The sequence below is a fragment of the Ambystoma mexicanum genome, chromosome 10 (assembly GCF_040938575.1).
Source record: "Ambystoma mexicanum isolate Mex_15411 chromosome 10, UKY_AmexF1_1, whole genome shotgun sequence".
NCBI classification, from domain to species: Eukaryota; Metazoa; Chordata; class Amphibia; order Caudata; family Ambystomatidae; genus Ambystoma; species Ambystoma mexicanum.
Window position 1 is genome coordinate 1,572,118,149 of NC_090932.1, and position 17,723 is coordinate 1,572,135,871.

Here is a 17,723-nt window from a genome sequence, read left to right on the forward strand (position 1 = left end):
ATAGTTGAAACCAACTGAGGGCAAGTGCTGTTTCTTGTGATATGAGTGGCTAATGGAAGTAGTAGAGTTCTTTCACCTGTTCTAGCAGGGCCACTTATTCCAGAGTCTTGCCCTTGGGAATTCTATTGGGTGATAGGGGTACTATGAAGGACTTCTTGATGTTGATTATCCAACCAAAATGCTCAACGTCCTTCTTGGGTGTCCTTTGCTGCCCCAGACATGGACAGTGTTTAGATTACTCAATCTCCCAGGTATGGGTGCACTGCAATACTTCTTGAGTTGAGGAGCCCAATCAGGGAAGCCTTGAAACTGGCAAATAGTTGCGTTTCAAAATTCCTAATTTGGAACTGGCACTCCATAGTTGCAAAACGGAGTATGCATTGATATTGACCTAACATACTAAAAATAGCCTGAGGAACACCCCTTGCTCTATCTCACCTTGTGAGGCAGGAATTTTTACATTCATTTCCACAACCCAATCATCTGAAAATGCCCATTTTGACAGGCGTGCCTCCTACTGACAGAAACTGTGTCTGAAGAGAAGGGTATGGGAGTCCCTTTCCATAGTCAGGAAGGCCAGACTGGGGCAGGAGACGGGACAGACCGGCTTCAGGGCTATATGGGGTGATGTTCATTTTTATCTTGCACAGAGGTACTCAGTTTCCCATGATCCAGGAGTTGGCTTGACATTTTAACTGTCGTTGAGTCACTGATGAAGACAATAAAACGTACTGATACTCTGGATAACAGCAGGAGGAAATCCAGCCCTCTTAAGCTCAGCCAACCTCGTGTTGGAAGCAAGCAACTCTCAGGAGTCAGGAACGCCCTGTAATCCATGATGGGAACTGATGGAGAAAGCCGCTTGTGCTGCGATGATAATGCAGACGCGTACGTGTCAGGAAAACGGGCTCATGGCAACTACAAGTCCCCCAATTTTGAAAATTAAGGAGCATTGCTGGTGTATGGAGCCAACAATTTTTTGCATCAATATTACCATCTCTGTTTTTTATGCAAGTATATTTGAACTCACCTTGCACATCAATGCTAGATTCATGCATTATGCCACCTGCATATGATGCTATGCCCAATTATTCTAATTTTATTTTCCAGGTTTTGAATCATGCTAACCTGCAGGATTCCACTTGAGGGCACTCCGGTGAGGGGGAATCACAGTTTGCCGGGTGTGAGAAATGCATCAGTATTCTCCCACCTACTCCTCCAGGACAGAAGGAAGGGCCATAGCCTTTGAATCCCGACCATGAGGGTGGACAAGCGAGGGAGGATCCTGAGTGGAGGGTCATGGGAGATTGGGTGGAGAATACCCAAGGGCGAGACCTGATATTCCCCCTTTTCCCATTACACACCAACCCACTATCTGTAAGCCCTAAGGGGGTATTTTCAATCACGTCCCATCTCTCCCTCGCCATTTTCAACAAGTACGGGGACGAGGAAGAGGCACCCAAGAATAATGAAGATTACCCATAACAATAACAGAGGGATACCCAGTGAGGCTTACCATTAACGCCTTTGAATTGTCCCACTTGTAGAGTCAGGGAAGGTCAGGCACTTTTCCCCAAATGTGCACATCTGACTGCATTAACTCTCACTTATTGTATATAAAGGGTGATTCTGCCAGATTCATTGAGCGAGCTGGGGTTGCTGGATGAAACCAGGAGGCCAAGAAGTAGGACGCTGCCAGAAGAGAAGCCCGGACGAACCAGTGGAGTGTGGGGCGCCGATACGCTGGCCCAGTGTGTGCGAAGGGCAGCAATGTGGGCGAGGGAGCCGTGTCTCCAGAGAGCTGCAGCGGGACAGAAGGCAGCCCATCGGCCTTGGTTAGGCCAGTGCTCATTCCCCTCGGATGTGTGCAGGTCTCAGTGGTGTCTGAGGGGCAGGTGGTGAGACCTTGACCTCGAGCCAAACCCACTTGAACTTGTTTGAGCTGCTTGCTGGAGCTGCGCTACTGTGGACGAGTTTTGCGAAGAAGAGAGAAACTCAGTAGCATACGACTGGATTGAGGGGGAGCAGGAGCACTGTAGAAGGGAAGAGCCTGTGAGCAAAAGCAGGAAGAAAGCAAAGTGGAAAAAGGTAATGGCAAAGTGAAGCAACGCAAAAGCTAGAAAGTGGCAAGAGAAAGAAAGCAGAATGTGACAAAAAAAGTGCGATAAAGGCACGGACAGAAAGAAAGACAGAACAAGTGTGCTGGCGGCGCAAAAGCAGCTAAGAGGGGGCGTGAGTGACCCAAAAAGAAGGAGTGAAGCACAGGCGACCCGAAACAGAGATATCACAGTGGAAACTAAAGAGAAGGATGCAAGCAGGCCTCCAGATAAGGGTAGTACTAGGGATTTTTACGCATGAAAATCTTGTAAATACGACAGCTTTATTATTTTCCTGCGTACATTTACGCACCACTTTAGAGCAGAGGGGAGGGCAAAAGTCAGGTTACTTGATAGAAACCAGAATGCTTCTTTTGATTTTTATCTACATGGATGTAACTGCAAGCCATGGAGAAAAGCCTCTGAAACAGAATGTATTTCTCTGAAGACTTTCAAAAAAAGAAACTGCACACAATGATATTTCTTCCCATTCAACTTCTGCTGTGTTGTATGTAGATGCTCATGGAGCAAACAGAAGCAATGTGCATATTTATTTTCCTAGCATTTTAAGATTGTACATGTATTACATGGAAAACTTAGTTGCAATTGAAAATTCATCTTTTGTAATAAATTATGCTTTTTTGCCAAATTGCACAATTGTTTTTTTTAGAGTTCCTGTGCTGTGTGCATAGTCATTCCGAGGCAAATCATTTTTACACATCATTTTACACTGTTTTCATAATTACAGTGTAAATTAAATTATGAGTATGCACAGTATGGTTTACGTCCATTCAACCTTGCAGCCAATGAGGAAAATTACTATAAATGGTCAGTGGCAGCAGAGACTTTGCTCAAGGGTGAATAATTGTCATTAAACCAATTACAGGTCTTCTAGCCTCTCGCATTTTCAGGACTGCAATAAAACGTTTTTTTTTTTTTAAACGGACTCTCCAGAAGTGCAAGCACGATTAAAAAACAAACGAAAGTTACATTTGTAATTGAAATAGAAACTCAGCAAAACCTGTCCCTGTGATAATCCACATAGGTATTTAACTTTATGTAGTGCTTCATACATGGTTTGTGCAATATCTAGACACTGTGATTATTATACCTCAGTCAATACTTGTCAGGGTGAATTCTCTGTAAAGGCTAATTTCCCAAACCTAGTGAGTCCCCCAGAGACTCTTTTACTCCCACTCTTAGACATGATTTGAGGTGTTCCTTTGTCTTTCCATGTGTTTTATGGGCTATGGGGTCTTTTACTCCATACTGTCTCATGTGTTTTTGATGTGGGTTACACAGCACCCTCCGTGCCGTAACCCAGGGGTGTCGTAGCGACCCCCAAACATAGACTACATATCCTGGGACTGACTACTGTCTCCCAGGGCATGTAAAGTCACCATTGGCTTTACTAGTCCCAAATTATGAACACAAACCAGTACAAACCATCATATTGTGGACATACTGGTCGGGGCAATTCGATTGCCCTGGGGTCTGTTGTTCGAGGGGGCACATCTGCGTCCCCCCTGATCGAGTTTTGGCTGGTGGCAGTGGATACTACTTTTTATATTCGAACGCGAATATATCTCTATGGGATTTTCCCATTGTTCGAGGCTACCAACTTTAATTATTTAATTCTTATAGCCTCGAACATACCGCTGGTTTATTTATTTAATATTAATTCACCGGTTGGTATTTTTTGCCAGAACTCGATTCTAAAATGGCGTTTGTGTCTCTTCTGTGACTCCAACTCAAGTCGAGACCTTTGTTCCACTTTTTGGCGGGCTTCTCCACAGAAGCCTCCAAAAGTGGTACTACTCTGTCTGGGTACCACAGGGGGTGTGGGAGGGGGTTTAGGCACCCTCAACTGAGGTGCCTTGGCAACTCAAGGCACACTCTTGTGTGATTGGCATAAGTGGTGCATGTTTGATTGACAGCTAGGCTGAATGAATGGGGGTTTGCTGCATAAAAGCAGGGCTTTGGGGACTGGAACTTCAGAAGTCGCCACAGGGCTTAAGAATCCGAGGAGGGAGAAGCTGAGCCGACCTGCAACGACAACACCACCGGTGGAGCCCTGCTGAACCGTCTCACCACTTTTTCCGACGACAGAGGAGAAATCCAGTCCGGAGAGTCTTCTTCCTTTGACTGGTGGGGATAACCAGTTTTGCCTTCTTTTCACCTTCCTGGAGCATCTCGTGGCCGCCTTGCCCGTGCCAAGCTCCCCGACAACCGGAACACCACGGTTTACCACTACCGCGAAGAGAAGGGTAGTACCTTTTAACCGAAGAACTCAGCAGCTGGTTTCTTCCCTGCCAGTGCAACGACCTTCATCTTTCCTCCACGGCGAGACCCCCTCCTTCCTCTGGACGAAACACCGACTTGCACCCGCTGCCAGGAACAACTGCCCCCGCTGGAGCTTCCTTCACACTTAAGGTACTGTGTCCCGCCTGGCTTCCCTTGCGACAGATCGTTCGGGGTGACAGTAAAGCCTCAACTATCTAACCTGGGCTAGCCTGGGACAACCTAGCTAACTTTTCCTGACTTTAATTTCATTCTTTGTGTGCAAACTATCTACAAGACTCTTTGGGCATAACCCCACTGTGTGAACCTGGACCCCTTCTGCTCGCTCTCTCCAAGAGTGGGCCTTGCTATTGACTTCCTTGCTCTCCGGTAGAACTCTGCCTATCCTGCCTTACTGTGGTTCTTTTAAAAAGTATTGAAATTAGTGTGCTTCCATAACTCTGCCTTTTCCCCTCCCTTTTTAATAACTTATTAGAGTGCCTTCTTATGTTAAGCGCTCAGCTCTGTCTGAAAATAAGTGGTGTTTCTCACTAAGACTTGTCTAATAAGTAATTAGGGTTGTATATATATAATAGTGACTGTGTGCTGAATTTACTTTTCTCTTTATGCTAGTGTAATTTACAAGTGTGTCTTTAAATAAATAATTATATACTTTTACACCAAAGCTCTGGTATGTGTTTGCTTGTGCTACTGTATCTCTGTACCTATTGTGTATACTCTATATACTGCCTAACTCTTCTTGAGGGAAGTCTGACTGCTCAGCCACAGCTATCAAGTGAATCTGTGTGGTACAGACTGCTACCAAGTGGGTTTACTGCCAAACACCTGTAGTCTTAAGTCTTTTGCAGTGGTCCCAAAGGGAACTGCACAGGTTTCTGCCTAACAATACTCAGTTTACCGACCTCTGAGGAATGTTCAATCAATAAGATAGCTCAGCCGGTTGAACGCTCATTGCTGCGATCTGTGCGTGATCTATAGGATGCTGGTTCGAATCCCGGCAAAGCCAATTCAGCCTTTCATCCTTTCGAGGTAGATAAAGGAGTACCAACTTCAGTTTGGTGATAATTGTGATAAATATGTTCTATGTACAGCACTTTGCAAAAGCACTATTCACATAACAATTTGACCATGAGATTAGGCGTAGCATGGAGTCCTTGCCTCTCTGCACTGTTGTATCATAACATTAGCATACCACTATGTAGTACTAGCTCCAGGAAATGAGGACTTTAATTAAACATCAAAAGACAAATGGCTAGGTTTTTGTTTTCAATATTTAAATATATACAGGAGAGATCAAATGCCCAGACCTTTGAGAAATAATGAAAGGTTTATTCTGTCACAGTGCAAAAAGCTGCTGCATGGTAATGATTTCCATACAGTTTTTGCACACGTGAGTTGGATGTCGCATACATTTGACTCTCTTGCAAAGGAGAAAAGTCATTTTCACTCTCTTGAAAATCACATTTACTTTCTAAGTTTAAAAATAGGGAGTAAAATGCTCCCACCTCAAAATCTTACCTGGAGCACTGGGTGCAAGAGGCACTGAAAGGTGAAAGGAAGGTGCAAAGGTGCACAACATTAAAATAAGGTGTGCAGGGAACACAACACAGAAGAGCGAAAGAGGCACAGAAAAGGAGATGGTGCCATAGAACAAGGAGGGGGGTTAGAGGTCAGAGTGGCGACGCCTGTGCGGAGCAAAGAACCCAGCGTTCTCAAAAGTCTTTGATACTACTACCCCCATGAAAGAACTGTATACGTGAAAGGTACATCCTGACAACAGGAACTTTTTGTTTGATGAAACCAGAGGAGCCTAGGCTTGGCGAAGGGAGCCGTAAGGGGCCCACTAGAGAAATTGCTGAACTTTATTAAGAGAGGCCTAGACTTGGGGACGGAAACCCTGAGATGCCTAAAAGGAACAGTGTCTTTTTTTTGGAACTGGAAAGATGGAAGCTTGGGGATGATCCAGAGACCTTGTGAACTATATTGGTTTGTTGCAAGAGCCCTATGTGGAAGGTTCCAAGGGCAACCCTTTTGAGTTGAGGTGTTTTGACCTGGCAGAATCACACCTATTGGTAAGCCTACTTGAAACCAGCTCTGGTTTACATTTTCTGTTGAATCATCATTTATTCCTTTACGAAGATCCCCTACCACATTTGGTTTAAGAGTGAGTGCAAGCATAGGTTTGGACACAGACAAACTTTGGTTTTGGACTTATGGATATTGACGGCCCTTAGAAACATCAGTTGAGTGAACAACCCCCTTAGAGTTAAGGCCACCCCACAAAGTTGATAATAAAGGTTTTCAAACCGTTACTTTTGAATCCGTCTCTCTTGATACCATGCCTGTCTTACAGTGGGCAAGGGTGAATAGAATCAGAGAATGAGAGTACAGGGCAAAGGGAGATAACCATTCACAAAACATGTTATAACATTTCTACATACAATAAGCAATTTGACAAATATTTTAAACACATCCTGTGCAGTCAAATCTTGTTTTGATATTTAGCGTCAGGGTTCCAGGGTACATTTCCCCTATGTGTCAACTTCATTTTTATAACTAACTGCCCAGTACTAGACGGTGGCTGTATAGAAACCCTAATCTGCAGTACATGACCAGTTTGCACATCATGGCTGGTGTCCGGCATACCCATTTAGCATACCATGAGTTTACATTCTGACCACATCACACAGTTTCCACTTTCTGTTTGCAATATGTTCCCTTACGTCACTGTTGCTTGTTCTGAATTGCCTTCCGCCAGCAGATTTCATGCTCTGTTGCCAGCGAGTATCATAAAGAAGGGAGAACAGCAATGCTATGTACGGTGTCTATGGCTTCGATGGTAAGCAAGGCTTCAGCCGGCAGTGGGCACAGCAGTAACAACTCACAAGTAGTGTCTTACTAGCCTGCAGACTGGCCGGCGTGGCTGAATTGTATTCAAAAACGGAATCTCCTGTATTATTAGTGTCACTTATTTCAAGGGCCAACCCAAATACTAAGAGGCAAGCCGACTTAGGGATTCCCATGTAACATCTGAAATACCCATTTTAAAAGTAAATCCAACAATAAATAAGTGTATTGCATTAGTGTAGTCAACAGAAGTTTACATTTATGAATTTTCCAGATAATGTAGATCCGTGATTAGATTATAAAAACATCAAACATCAATACCGAGAACAAAATCAAAACCTTTAATAATAATAATAATAATTAGGCATTTATATAGCACTACGAACCCTCAGGTATCTGAGCGCTGCTTATTATTACCCACGGTGTGTGGTGCTCATTTATCGACCTCGGAAGGATAAAAGGCTGAGTTTGGCCCTGCCGGGATTCAAACCTGCGTTAACAGGCTCTGCACGGATGTCAAAGCGAGCGCTCTACTCACTGTGCCACTTGACCGGCTATTAAAGAGAATAGAAGACGCAAATTAATGCATCTTAGAGAAAGGTGGGATAAAATGCCAGACCTTGCTATTCTGCAAGCAAACAGCTTTGTGTGGGTCCTCTTAAAGCACTCTCCTCTAAAATTCCTTAAAGCACACTTACATACAGGGTTTCAAAATTAATATTGGATAAGCAGGAGCTAAAAGCAGCTCCTGGGCATTGTGAGAAACTTGAAGGTACTCTCATATCTACTCCCCAGGGATCTTCTTTTCAGGTGCCCAGGGAAGGGCCATCGCTTTTGGATCCCAAACCCTGATGGCTGACAAGCGAGGGAGAATCCGCAGAGTGGAGGGTCCTTGGGGATTGGAGAGAGGGTGCCTGAAGGCGAGACACAGTATCCCCCCTTTTCTGATATTGACCTACCCTCAGCTCCCTTAGCCTTTATGGGCTATTGCTAATCGCCTCCCATCTCCCCCTGTAGTTTTCGTTTAGAGTAGTGCAGAGCTCCTATTATAAACACCACTCTGGTACTGGGACGAAGAAGAGGGGTCTGGAGGCATGTAGTAATAAAGATCAGGCATGTCACATTAATAGGCGTAAGTAGGATCAGGCAATTGAGTGTACCTCGTTTCACCTGCAGCCTGTTGGTATTAGAGAACCGTATAAAAGGTGGAACTCAGAGGCACATATGAGATGCAGTTGCAGAAGGAAAAGAGAACCGAGGAGTTGCCGTGCTGACAAGTGAGAAGCCGAAACTCAAAGACGCTGACTGAGATTCTGGGAGTCTTGTCAAGGTGACTGTGCAGGACTGGGAACCATGTGAGGAAGGAGTACACAGGCACTGCCAGGGAGCAGAGGTGGAGTCACGCATGAAGGCCGGCATGTGCGGAGTGGAGCACCAGGCGACTGGCGAGTTGGTTTTCCTGCTTGGGATAGACTAGGAACGCCGGATCGCTCAAAGGGATCATGGAAATGGTAACGGTCCACAGAAGAAATGCAAAGTAGCACTTATTGAATACCAAACTAAATGGAAGGTGTAATTAACACATGTACAACTTAAAACTGAATTTATTGAATACCAAACTTAATAAAAGGTGCTATTCAAGTCGGTAGAGTTTAAAATGACATTTATTGAAAACCGAATCAAATTAATGGTTTTACCCTGACTAATACAACGCACCATTACATTTACTAAATATTGGGTGACAAGAAAGTCAGGTTTGAGTGAAACCAAGTGAATGCTGCAATTATGAAGAATTTAATGAAAAGGAAGTTGTTACTTGGTCAGACTATGAAATGATAGAGAATGCATAAACATTCTGGGACAATCGAGTGTATCAAGTAACTCACTACCAGAAAAAGAGTTGTCTTGTATATTAGTGAAAAACGGCCTTTGGGGAAACATATGGTTGCATGACCTGTGATGGGTGGAATGTGTGGTCTTATAACTGCACCTAGAACAGAAGCCACTAAATATTGGAAAAGCAGCAAATTAGTGTGTGTCCTTGGTGAAGCTAACCAAAGGAAGGGTCAAGTGGACCGTGTATTCTTTTGACAATTTATGAACAGAAAAACAAGTCAACTGCTCAGTATTGGGGGAAGGGAACCTTGAGAACCAAAGAACTGGTTGTTTATCTTGGGGAAGGGAGTCCCACGATCACAGTTTTCTATGAATTTAGTTACATTTGAACTTGGGGAAGAGAAACCCAAGACCCTCTTTTGAGGCGAACCGGAATACCTGTGAATCTACAGAAGGTAACTCCAGAACATCATCAAACCTCTTTGAAACAAAGTTACATTGGAACTGTATTGAACTTGAACACTTATATTTGGTTGAGAACATTTCCCCACTAGATTTTGTTGTAGTTGTGAGGAGAAGCATAGGTTTTCACACAGAAAGACCTTTGATTTGGACTTGTAGACACAGACTTTCCTTAAATTTATTTAGGCAGGGAAAGTCCCACCATAGCATAGGGTTAGTTAGGCATGATACCATCCTGATCATTAAGTTCTGTTTAGAAATATACATCTGTTATCTGCATCATCTCTCTTGATACCATGCCTGTCTCACAGTTTCCAGCATTAACAAGTGACCAGGAGCTACCACTAACAAAGAGCTAGTACACAGCATTCCACAAATCAAACTTTCATATAAGATGCAAACTTATCATTGTGTCCATTATCTACTACCCTTTAAGCTTTAACTGGTGTACAGATGTGTCCTAATGTTTATTTTTAGATTGTAGCAAATGCACAGCGTTAAATTCACATACGTGTGTTTGTTTGCCATCATTTTGCCTGGGGAGCTAAAAGTAGCTCCTGATAGCAGTTGGTGTTCAGCTAAGCAGGCTCTTTTAAGATACAAGCAGGAGATAAATAGCTCCCCTCAATTTTGAACCCTGCAGTACCTGTATAACTGAAAGAACAAGTCACTTAAAAATAGTCTTAGTGTAGGAGAAGCTGGCTTGGTGCCGGTTGTAGCTTCAGTGAAATTAATAAATATATGTTCCTTTCACACTGGCACAATGTTAGGATATGCATAAAGCACAAGCACAATATGCTGGCACCAACAGCAAAACAAACTAATTGTGCTGGTGCTAACCATCATAAACTTCCTGTCTTCTTGACAGGGCAAATTGGGAAAGTAAGCCTGCAGGGCCGGGAGGATACCTCAGGGGCAACGCGTTTGTCTTGGAAGTAAGACAATGCAGAGCAACACAGGTTCAAAACCCGGTCTCAATGTAATAGTATGCCAGAGGACAGAGGGTTGGGTGGGGGGGTGTTCGCATCAACAATATCACAAGTTAATAGAGTATCTAGGGTCCATCAGAAGCCCCCCCCCGGCAACAACAGAAGACTCAGCCATGGGGCAAGGTTTGCTGTCTTTTATTCTCCAAAAGACAGGGATTTTAGAGGAAAAAACAAATCTCTGCGTCTGAGCCCAGTCACCCAGTTTTGTACATTGGTGACGTCACAAACATTAATACCATTCCCAAAAACCTAAGGGAGCCCCCAATTGGTTAGCTCTGGCTTACTACCTATGGAACCCATATATATCTGTATTTCCACTGGTCTTCCCATGCCAGGTGGCTTTGCCTGAGACTTCCCCTCAAAAATATCTGTTACTTTGTTGAAGGGTTGCATGAAGACCATCGGCCCGTGCAGCATTCTACACCACCCCATGATTAGAGCATCTTGATTGGCTAGAGCGGGTCCTCCCAGGTCTGGGACCCTGTTTCGTTCACAGCGCTCTGTGTACCTTTTCAAGGTAATGAGAAAGACTATACGTTCCCATTGTTGCCACTTATCTGCTAACCAAGCCTCAGAGAGTGTGCGTGCAGGTTGCAGTTTTGATTGACAACACATGTATCAATCGTGTCTACTTTGCTGGAAACAGCTCCTCTTCTCATCACGAGTAAATAGCCATTGTTCGGCTCAGCTGGGTCACGTTTGCGAGGACCACAAAACAGAGCCTTTCTGTCTACAATTATGAGGATTTGATTCTGAATTTTGCAGGGGGCTCAGGCACCCACCCTTGTCCTTGGCTACGAACACTGTGTCTCTGCTTCGTGCTGCAGGGACTGCACCTCTCCCTCTGTGTACTTGAGGCCTGTGGTTTCATGTGTATTCACTACAGTCATTCTATGGTTTCCCTATGCGTTCTAGTATCTTCTTAGAGGTTAGTCGCAATAGAGCCCTATAGGTTCCTTATATGTCCCTGTAACTCCTTATGGCTAGATGTGATAAAGCAGTTGCAAGCTCAGACCACATGCTTGGATTTCTTGAGTTTCTGCATTTGGCTAAAGAAAAGGAATAGCTCTTGACAGTATGTACATGTATCTGTCCTATCTATAGAAGGTGTATGTTCTTCATGTATACATGTGTGTGTCTGCGTATCTTCGTGCAGGAATGCAAATTTGCTTCGTGACTAACGCTGCTATGTCGTGTTGTCACTAATGATGTCATCACTGTTGGACTTTGTCATCAGTCAATTTGGTCCATCGATGAGGTACCCGTCTCCTGGAAGCCACAAATTGGATATGGTTTGAAAAGTTGGCAGAGGGACTATCTCTTTGCATATGTAGGATACATTGGTGCGCCCAGTGATTGGACGAACAGCAAGTTCAATTTGTCGTTCTTCACTCTACAGGTTGACATTCGCATAGGGGACATTAGGGCAATTCCAGGAATGCCCTAGCCACCATGCTCAGAGACTGGACTCTGGTATGAAGCGTGTAAATAAGATGAATTGCTAGTTGTAGCCCCAGCAAAATGACCAAATATGTCTGGCCTTAACCCTGGTTCCATGACAACGTTTTCACAGGGTTAGCAATGTAACCAACACCTCTGCAAACATGGTAATTGTGCCAGCCCCTAAAACTTGTGCAAATCCTTTATCCGTGCTAATGCTAATAACTATGTTATGCAGGTTGTTCCACTGGCTCTACAACCGGTAACCCATGCCTCCTGTAAAAGTAGTCCCAGAAGCAAATGTCCTACAACCTCAGTATCCTCCCATTTGCAAAGTCTATGTAAACTCCCACATCCAACATGGCATGGTGACTAACATGAGATGACATGACATGGTTTTATGACATGACACTTTACATCAGGCCATGAGATGACCTGACCTTGTGACAGGACTATGATGTGACATCATGACATGATGCATAACATCATGAAGATCAACTGCCTGCTTCACATATAAAGTCCTACATGGGAATCAATCCAAATATCTTGCAGATAAAACACAGATTCTGGAGGCATAACTTTGACTGGAAAATATCTTAAAGAAAAAAGAAAATCAGACTAAAAACCAATTAATCTCTTGACGGGTATCAATCATCTGAAAAATGCCCCCCATGGTTGCACAAGCCCAATGCCTCTTCCTCTTCTGCAAACATCTGAACATTCTACTTGATAAAAAACATCTTGTGGACAAGCAGTAGAACACTAATGTCCAGCGCAATAGGATGATATCTCTCTATTCTACTCTTAACTGCACAATCCATTCCTTGCCAGATGCAGGACCATTCCTCCAAAAGCTGGGCTCTACCAAACTCATACATCCTACCAGGTCATGTCTTGCCTTGCCTTTCTGCCCAGGAAGGTTGCACCTATACCCTATCGACAAACGACAATACATAGAGTTATATTGTAGCCACGATAGCCAGTGTATGAATTGCTCTTGCCCCCTACCACCTCTGCAAGTGCAAGCTTCCATCAACCTACCAATATCATAGTCTAAGTGGCTCATTCACCTACGAACTCCCATTGCATTCCAAGGTAGCCCTTCCTCCTCCTACCCACCAGAAGCCTCCTTGGAGTCGAGGCCACTCCCACACCTTACAATAAATTGTCCATATATGGAGGTTACCATCACAGTTACCTGCACCACATAGCCTTGCCACGGTAACACACCCATCAACACATCCAGTACCCCTTTTAGCTGTAGAGGATGCTTACTGCTTTTCATCCAGGTTGACCGCACCAAATGTCTAGGCAAGAGGGAATCCTTTATCCAATACCTCTTTACTTTTCTCACCATATGAAAGCATGCAAATTCATGTCTTTTGCACTTATCACCACGCAGATCTAATGCAATCAGGCCACCAATTGTTCACTCCATTTCCCAAAATGTTTACTTGTTACAGCTTCTAATAGCACTCTGCACTTTCTGCGGCTATGCTTAAACAACCACACGTCCGGTGATGTCCAAATAACTGCCCAAACTCTGTGATAGCCATGCAATCAAAAAGATATTTGCTTTTCTGCATTTAAACTGTGCGGCAATTGAACATGTATGGGTACCTTATCCCATTAACAACTGAACTGTAAATAAATGTTCTGCTGCTGCTGTTTTTCCATCCATTCATACATGATTTACATAAGACTTGCCCAGAACTACCCACACAGCATTCTACTCACGTCTGTGGCCAGGTCCATGCTACACAGAAATGCATTAACAAACAATATCAAGACATGAACTGCAATCAAATGGCACATAACGTGTCGGAACAATATACAATTTTCAGCTAGCTCCAAGTTAGACACATTTATTATACTCAATTCATGTAAACTCCCAGTTCATTGCTACCAAATTCCAATGTATACCCAGTTTGCACAATTCAGGTGAATGTCCAGTCTGTACAATCTGTATACACCGTATGATATTACCAATATTTTGCCAGCTTTAACATTGTTATACTCCCAGTTTGACAAACCCACTATACTCTGTTTGCACAACCTCATTACATTCCCAGTTGTAGAGTGTATCTTAATTCATCCAGTGTCCAAAATCCCAATATGAAAATTCCGTCATTCACCCATTCCGACTAATCAAGTTATACAATCCCAGTGTGTTTGCAATCCAAAACCTCAGTACATTCCCAGTTGACACCAGACCAGTTACGTCTAAATATGACAACCCAGCACCATATTTCCATTCTACACAATCCCAGCACATGTACTGTCTGCACAATCTAAGTATGCCCACGTTTGACATTGCCAGTTTTCAAAACATGAGAATATTCTCAGCCTGACCAACCCAGTATATTACCAGTTTGACAAAACCGGTTTATTTCCAATTTGACAATCGTAGTGCAAGCCCCTCCCTCCGCCCTCTTTTTCCTGAACGGACATACATTTTAGGTGCAGTTTCCTCTGGTTATGAGTGGACCGTGGCGCTGACCTACACAACAGAGGAGGGTCGTCAATGTACCTGAGCTATAGTAGCAGCGGCTAATAGGGGGGGTAACATGCCTCATACTATTAGGGTGCACGAACTATATCTTCAGTAAATCCAGACTGCTTTTACCTGCCGGAGTTTGATGCAGCGGGCAGGAGCCTCCCGAGAGTGCAATGATTGATGCACAGGTTTTTCATGAAAGTGGTTTTACATTCACCACATCACAACAGTTTAACTGATTTTACAGAACAGTTTTATTTAATTTCAGAACCAGGCTTTGTAAAACAAGGCATATAAAATGCAATGAGGAATAAAACTATTAAGATGAATCCAAATAATGTGCACATTCGCACCATCATTCATCTTCAACTAGGGAGTTCCTTGTGCCAGGAATATCTTCAAAACATTCCCACCCAGCCGGGCTTGTTTATGCCATCAGCGGAGTACAAATCTTAATAACGTAACCAGAAAAAATAAAGAAACTAAACCTGGTAGTGTTGGGTAGTACATACACACGTCATACACCCGTGGCAGAACAGCGCTTTGCGTCAAGAGAAGCACTAGGCTCAACCAAACTTATGATTGCAAACGGGAGAGGCTGTAGTCAGAGGCTCCTAGGAAATGCTGAAGCCTTCACACTCAATACCACATCACATGGCCAAATGCATGAGGGAAATACTAACCATGATTTCCACTTGTCACAAAGTGCCTAAAGGGAACTCCTGGAGAAACCATGCTATACCTTTCGAGAACGCTCCACCCGTCATATTCAGGGGCACGCAAAAAGAAAGCGATCAGCTACGAGAGGGGTGACCCCAAAAGCAGCATAACAAACCCTCAGAACAGGTCCTCACAGAGTTCATACAGCGGGTCAAACAAGACCTGAAAATGAGTGTGACAAATCAACAGTATTCGTCCCTTTTCCTCAAGGGGGCAGCGACCCCTTTTGAGGCTAGGGAGGTGAGCCCGCTCTGCCATTCCCTCTCTTCAGGTATGGGCAAGAGGGACCGAACGGGGAGTGACCCCACTTTAGGGGACAAGGATTCCGGTTCTTATGAGGAACTCCCTAGATTGCCCAACATACCAGTGTATATGGGACTGCCTGCAGAGAAGAAGAATCCAACATCTTTATATTTGGCTGCAGGCAATGCTGAAGCGAAACTACAAGAAAGAGGAAAAGACCATGACTCTTTAAGACGAGATGTATATTTAACAGACGAGTGGAGGAGAGAGAAAGTATGCTATGCAGGGTCAAGCCGCCTGACGTGATCACGCCTTGGAGGGGCAGAGTAGAGCCAAGCCGCAGAGCCCACAGCTTTCAAATCAGCGAGGAACGCCACAGTAAGACGCCGGGAGCCCGGCAAGAATGCAACGGGGAAACTGCTGCCTAAGAAGAGAAGCATCCAGGAGTTGGTGGTGGCAGGACCATGATCGCTTCGTGGTAGGCGAGACGTCAGCTAAATAACACAGAGAACTTCACAGCTGGGAGGATGAGAAGCTCCTTCTCGCCCATATCCGTAGAAGGCTGCAGTCCGAGAGAAAGTAGAGAACAAGACACCGCCCAAAACCAGAACGGGAAAACCAACAACGGAAAGAAGCTTACCCGAGCGCGTGCCGAGCCCTGCAACGTTCCCCTACGCAGATGAAGGTACTGCGGAGAACAGGAAAAGTAGCAGGCCTCCAGGCCAAGTGTGTATATAAAGAGTGCAACTCGTCCTTGACATAAAGACGAGATAAGAGGAATAAAAGAGTATATGAAGAGTGCAACTCATCCTAGTCATACAGACGAGATCTAAGAAATAAAGTTGTCTGCCCATGTGAAAATTTCATAAAGCAAGTAACAAATAGCCCTGTGAGAAGAATAAAGAGGGACTGTAGACAACTACCCTGGGAAGAAGGGAAAAGGTCTTGTGAGCAAAAATACAGACAGGTTACAGCAAAGCCCTAGAACGGCTTCTGGGGAATACGAGGTAAGACTATCAAGAGAACCAGAGGATAGAAGATGGAGTATAAAAGAAAGAACCCAGGAGTGGGAGAATCAAGACCCATTCAAAGTATCCAATGATACATTGAGAGACAGTGAAAGAGTACTAAGTGAAGTCAGAGTGTGGGAGACTATCTCAAAACAAGCTGTAAGCAGCATAACCTTGAAGAGAGCGCCAAGTCCAGAAGTCGTTGTCAAGAGCTACAAGAGCTCATGGAGGAGAGATTGTATAAAGAAACTTAAGTATCATAGAAAGACATTTCCATACAGAGACTATCAGGAACTACGGGACGTCCAGGGGAAGAAAGATAATCTCTTGGCTGAGTTTAAGTTGGTTAAACTTGTGGTAGGTAGGGTCAGGTAGAGCTAGGTTTCGACCCTGGACATTTTTACTTTGGTACTTCCAGGCAACAGACAAGCACCTTTAGTTTCTTTAGAGAGGCAGGGTGATCCCTTCAGCAATAGGTAAAGTTAGGCCTTTTCATATAATTTCATTAAATAGAGTTAATAAAGTCCTTATAATGAGTCTGATTCCTTCTTCTGGCCTGCCACAGTAGACCCTCAGCCCACTGATTCCTAATCACACATCCTTCTTGCACTAACTATGTTGTCCTCTGCCAGTCAGGACTCCTTGACCATCAGTGCCCAAAGCTCAACAGAGACAATGCTCAATCTAGTGCTGAAGCATTCCATTTCCTAAAGAGTCACTTGGATGTTCAGGGAGTCATACAATTGAAGTTGTCCGCAACCTGAGTTTGGGGGCTCCCTCCTCGTCGGATGAGGAATGAGCTCCTGTACTTTATAGGCAGTAAAAACTCCTATTGCTGGGGTATAGGTGTGCGTTCCCTGGACGCAGAAAATATCTGCTCCTTCACTTCTCTTTTCAAAACAGAACCCTGTCAGAGCAATTGCTGAAATAACTCAAGTTATTACACCTGCCCATTTACCTACACTCACCAAGGTTATCAGATGAAATAAAATGCAGCTCTGCCACTACAGGGAAAAAAGGGTCCAAGGCAGTTATTGCAGCTGATCAATGAAACCCCCTACTGGGAGCGATGTCACTATCAGAGGAAATAACAAATCACATACCTTATGGATAATACTTGTTCTGATGGATATGATTCTTATCTTTGAAATGTCCAGTCTGCAGGCTGGGACCTCAGATGTTTTTGAATTACACTTGTAAGGTAGCACCCATACCCACAACATGTGATGGGAGGGCATGCGTCATGGCCCAGACTAGAAGTGCAATGTCCAGGGAATAGGTT

At 44.1% G+C, this 17,723-nt stretch overlaps 1 protein-coding gene across 6 annotated transcripts in view; it reads right to left on the bottom strand.

Moving 5' to 3' along the window:
- The window catches only part of CABIN1 (calcineurin binding protein 1), a 1,968,820-nt gene that overhangs the window by 358,863 nt on the left and 1,592,234 nt on the right, over nt 1–17,723 (bottom strand). The gene's annotated exons all lie outside the window — the stretch shown is intronic.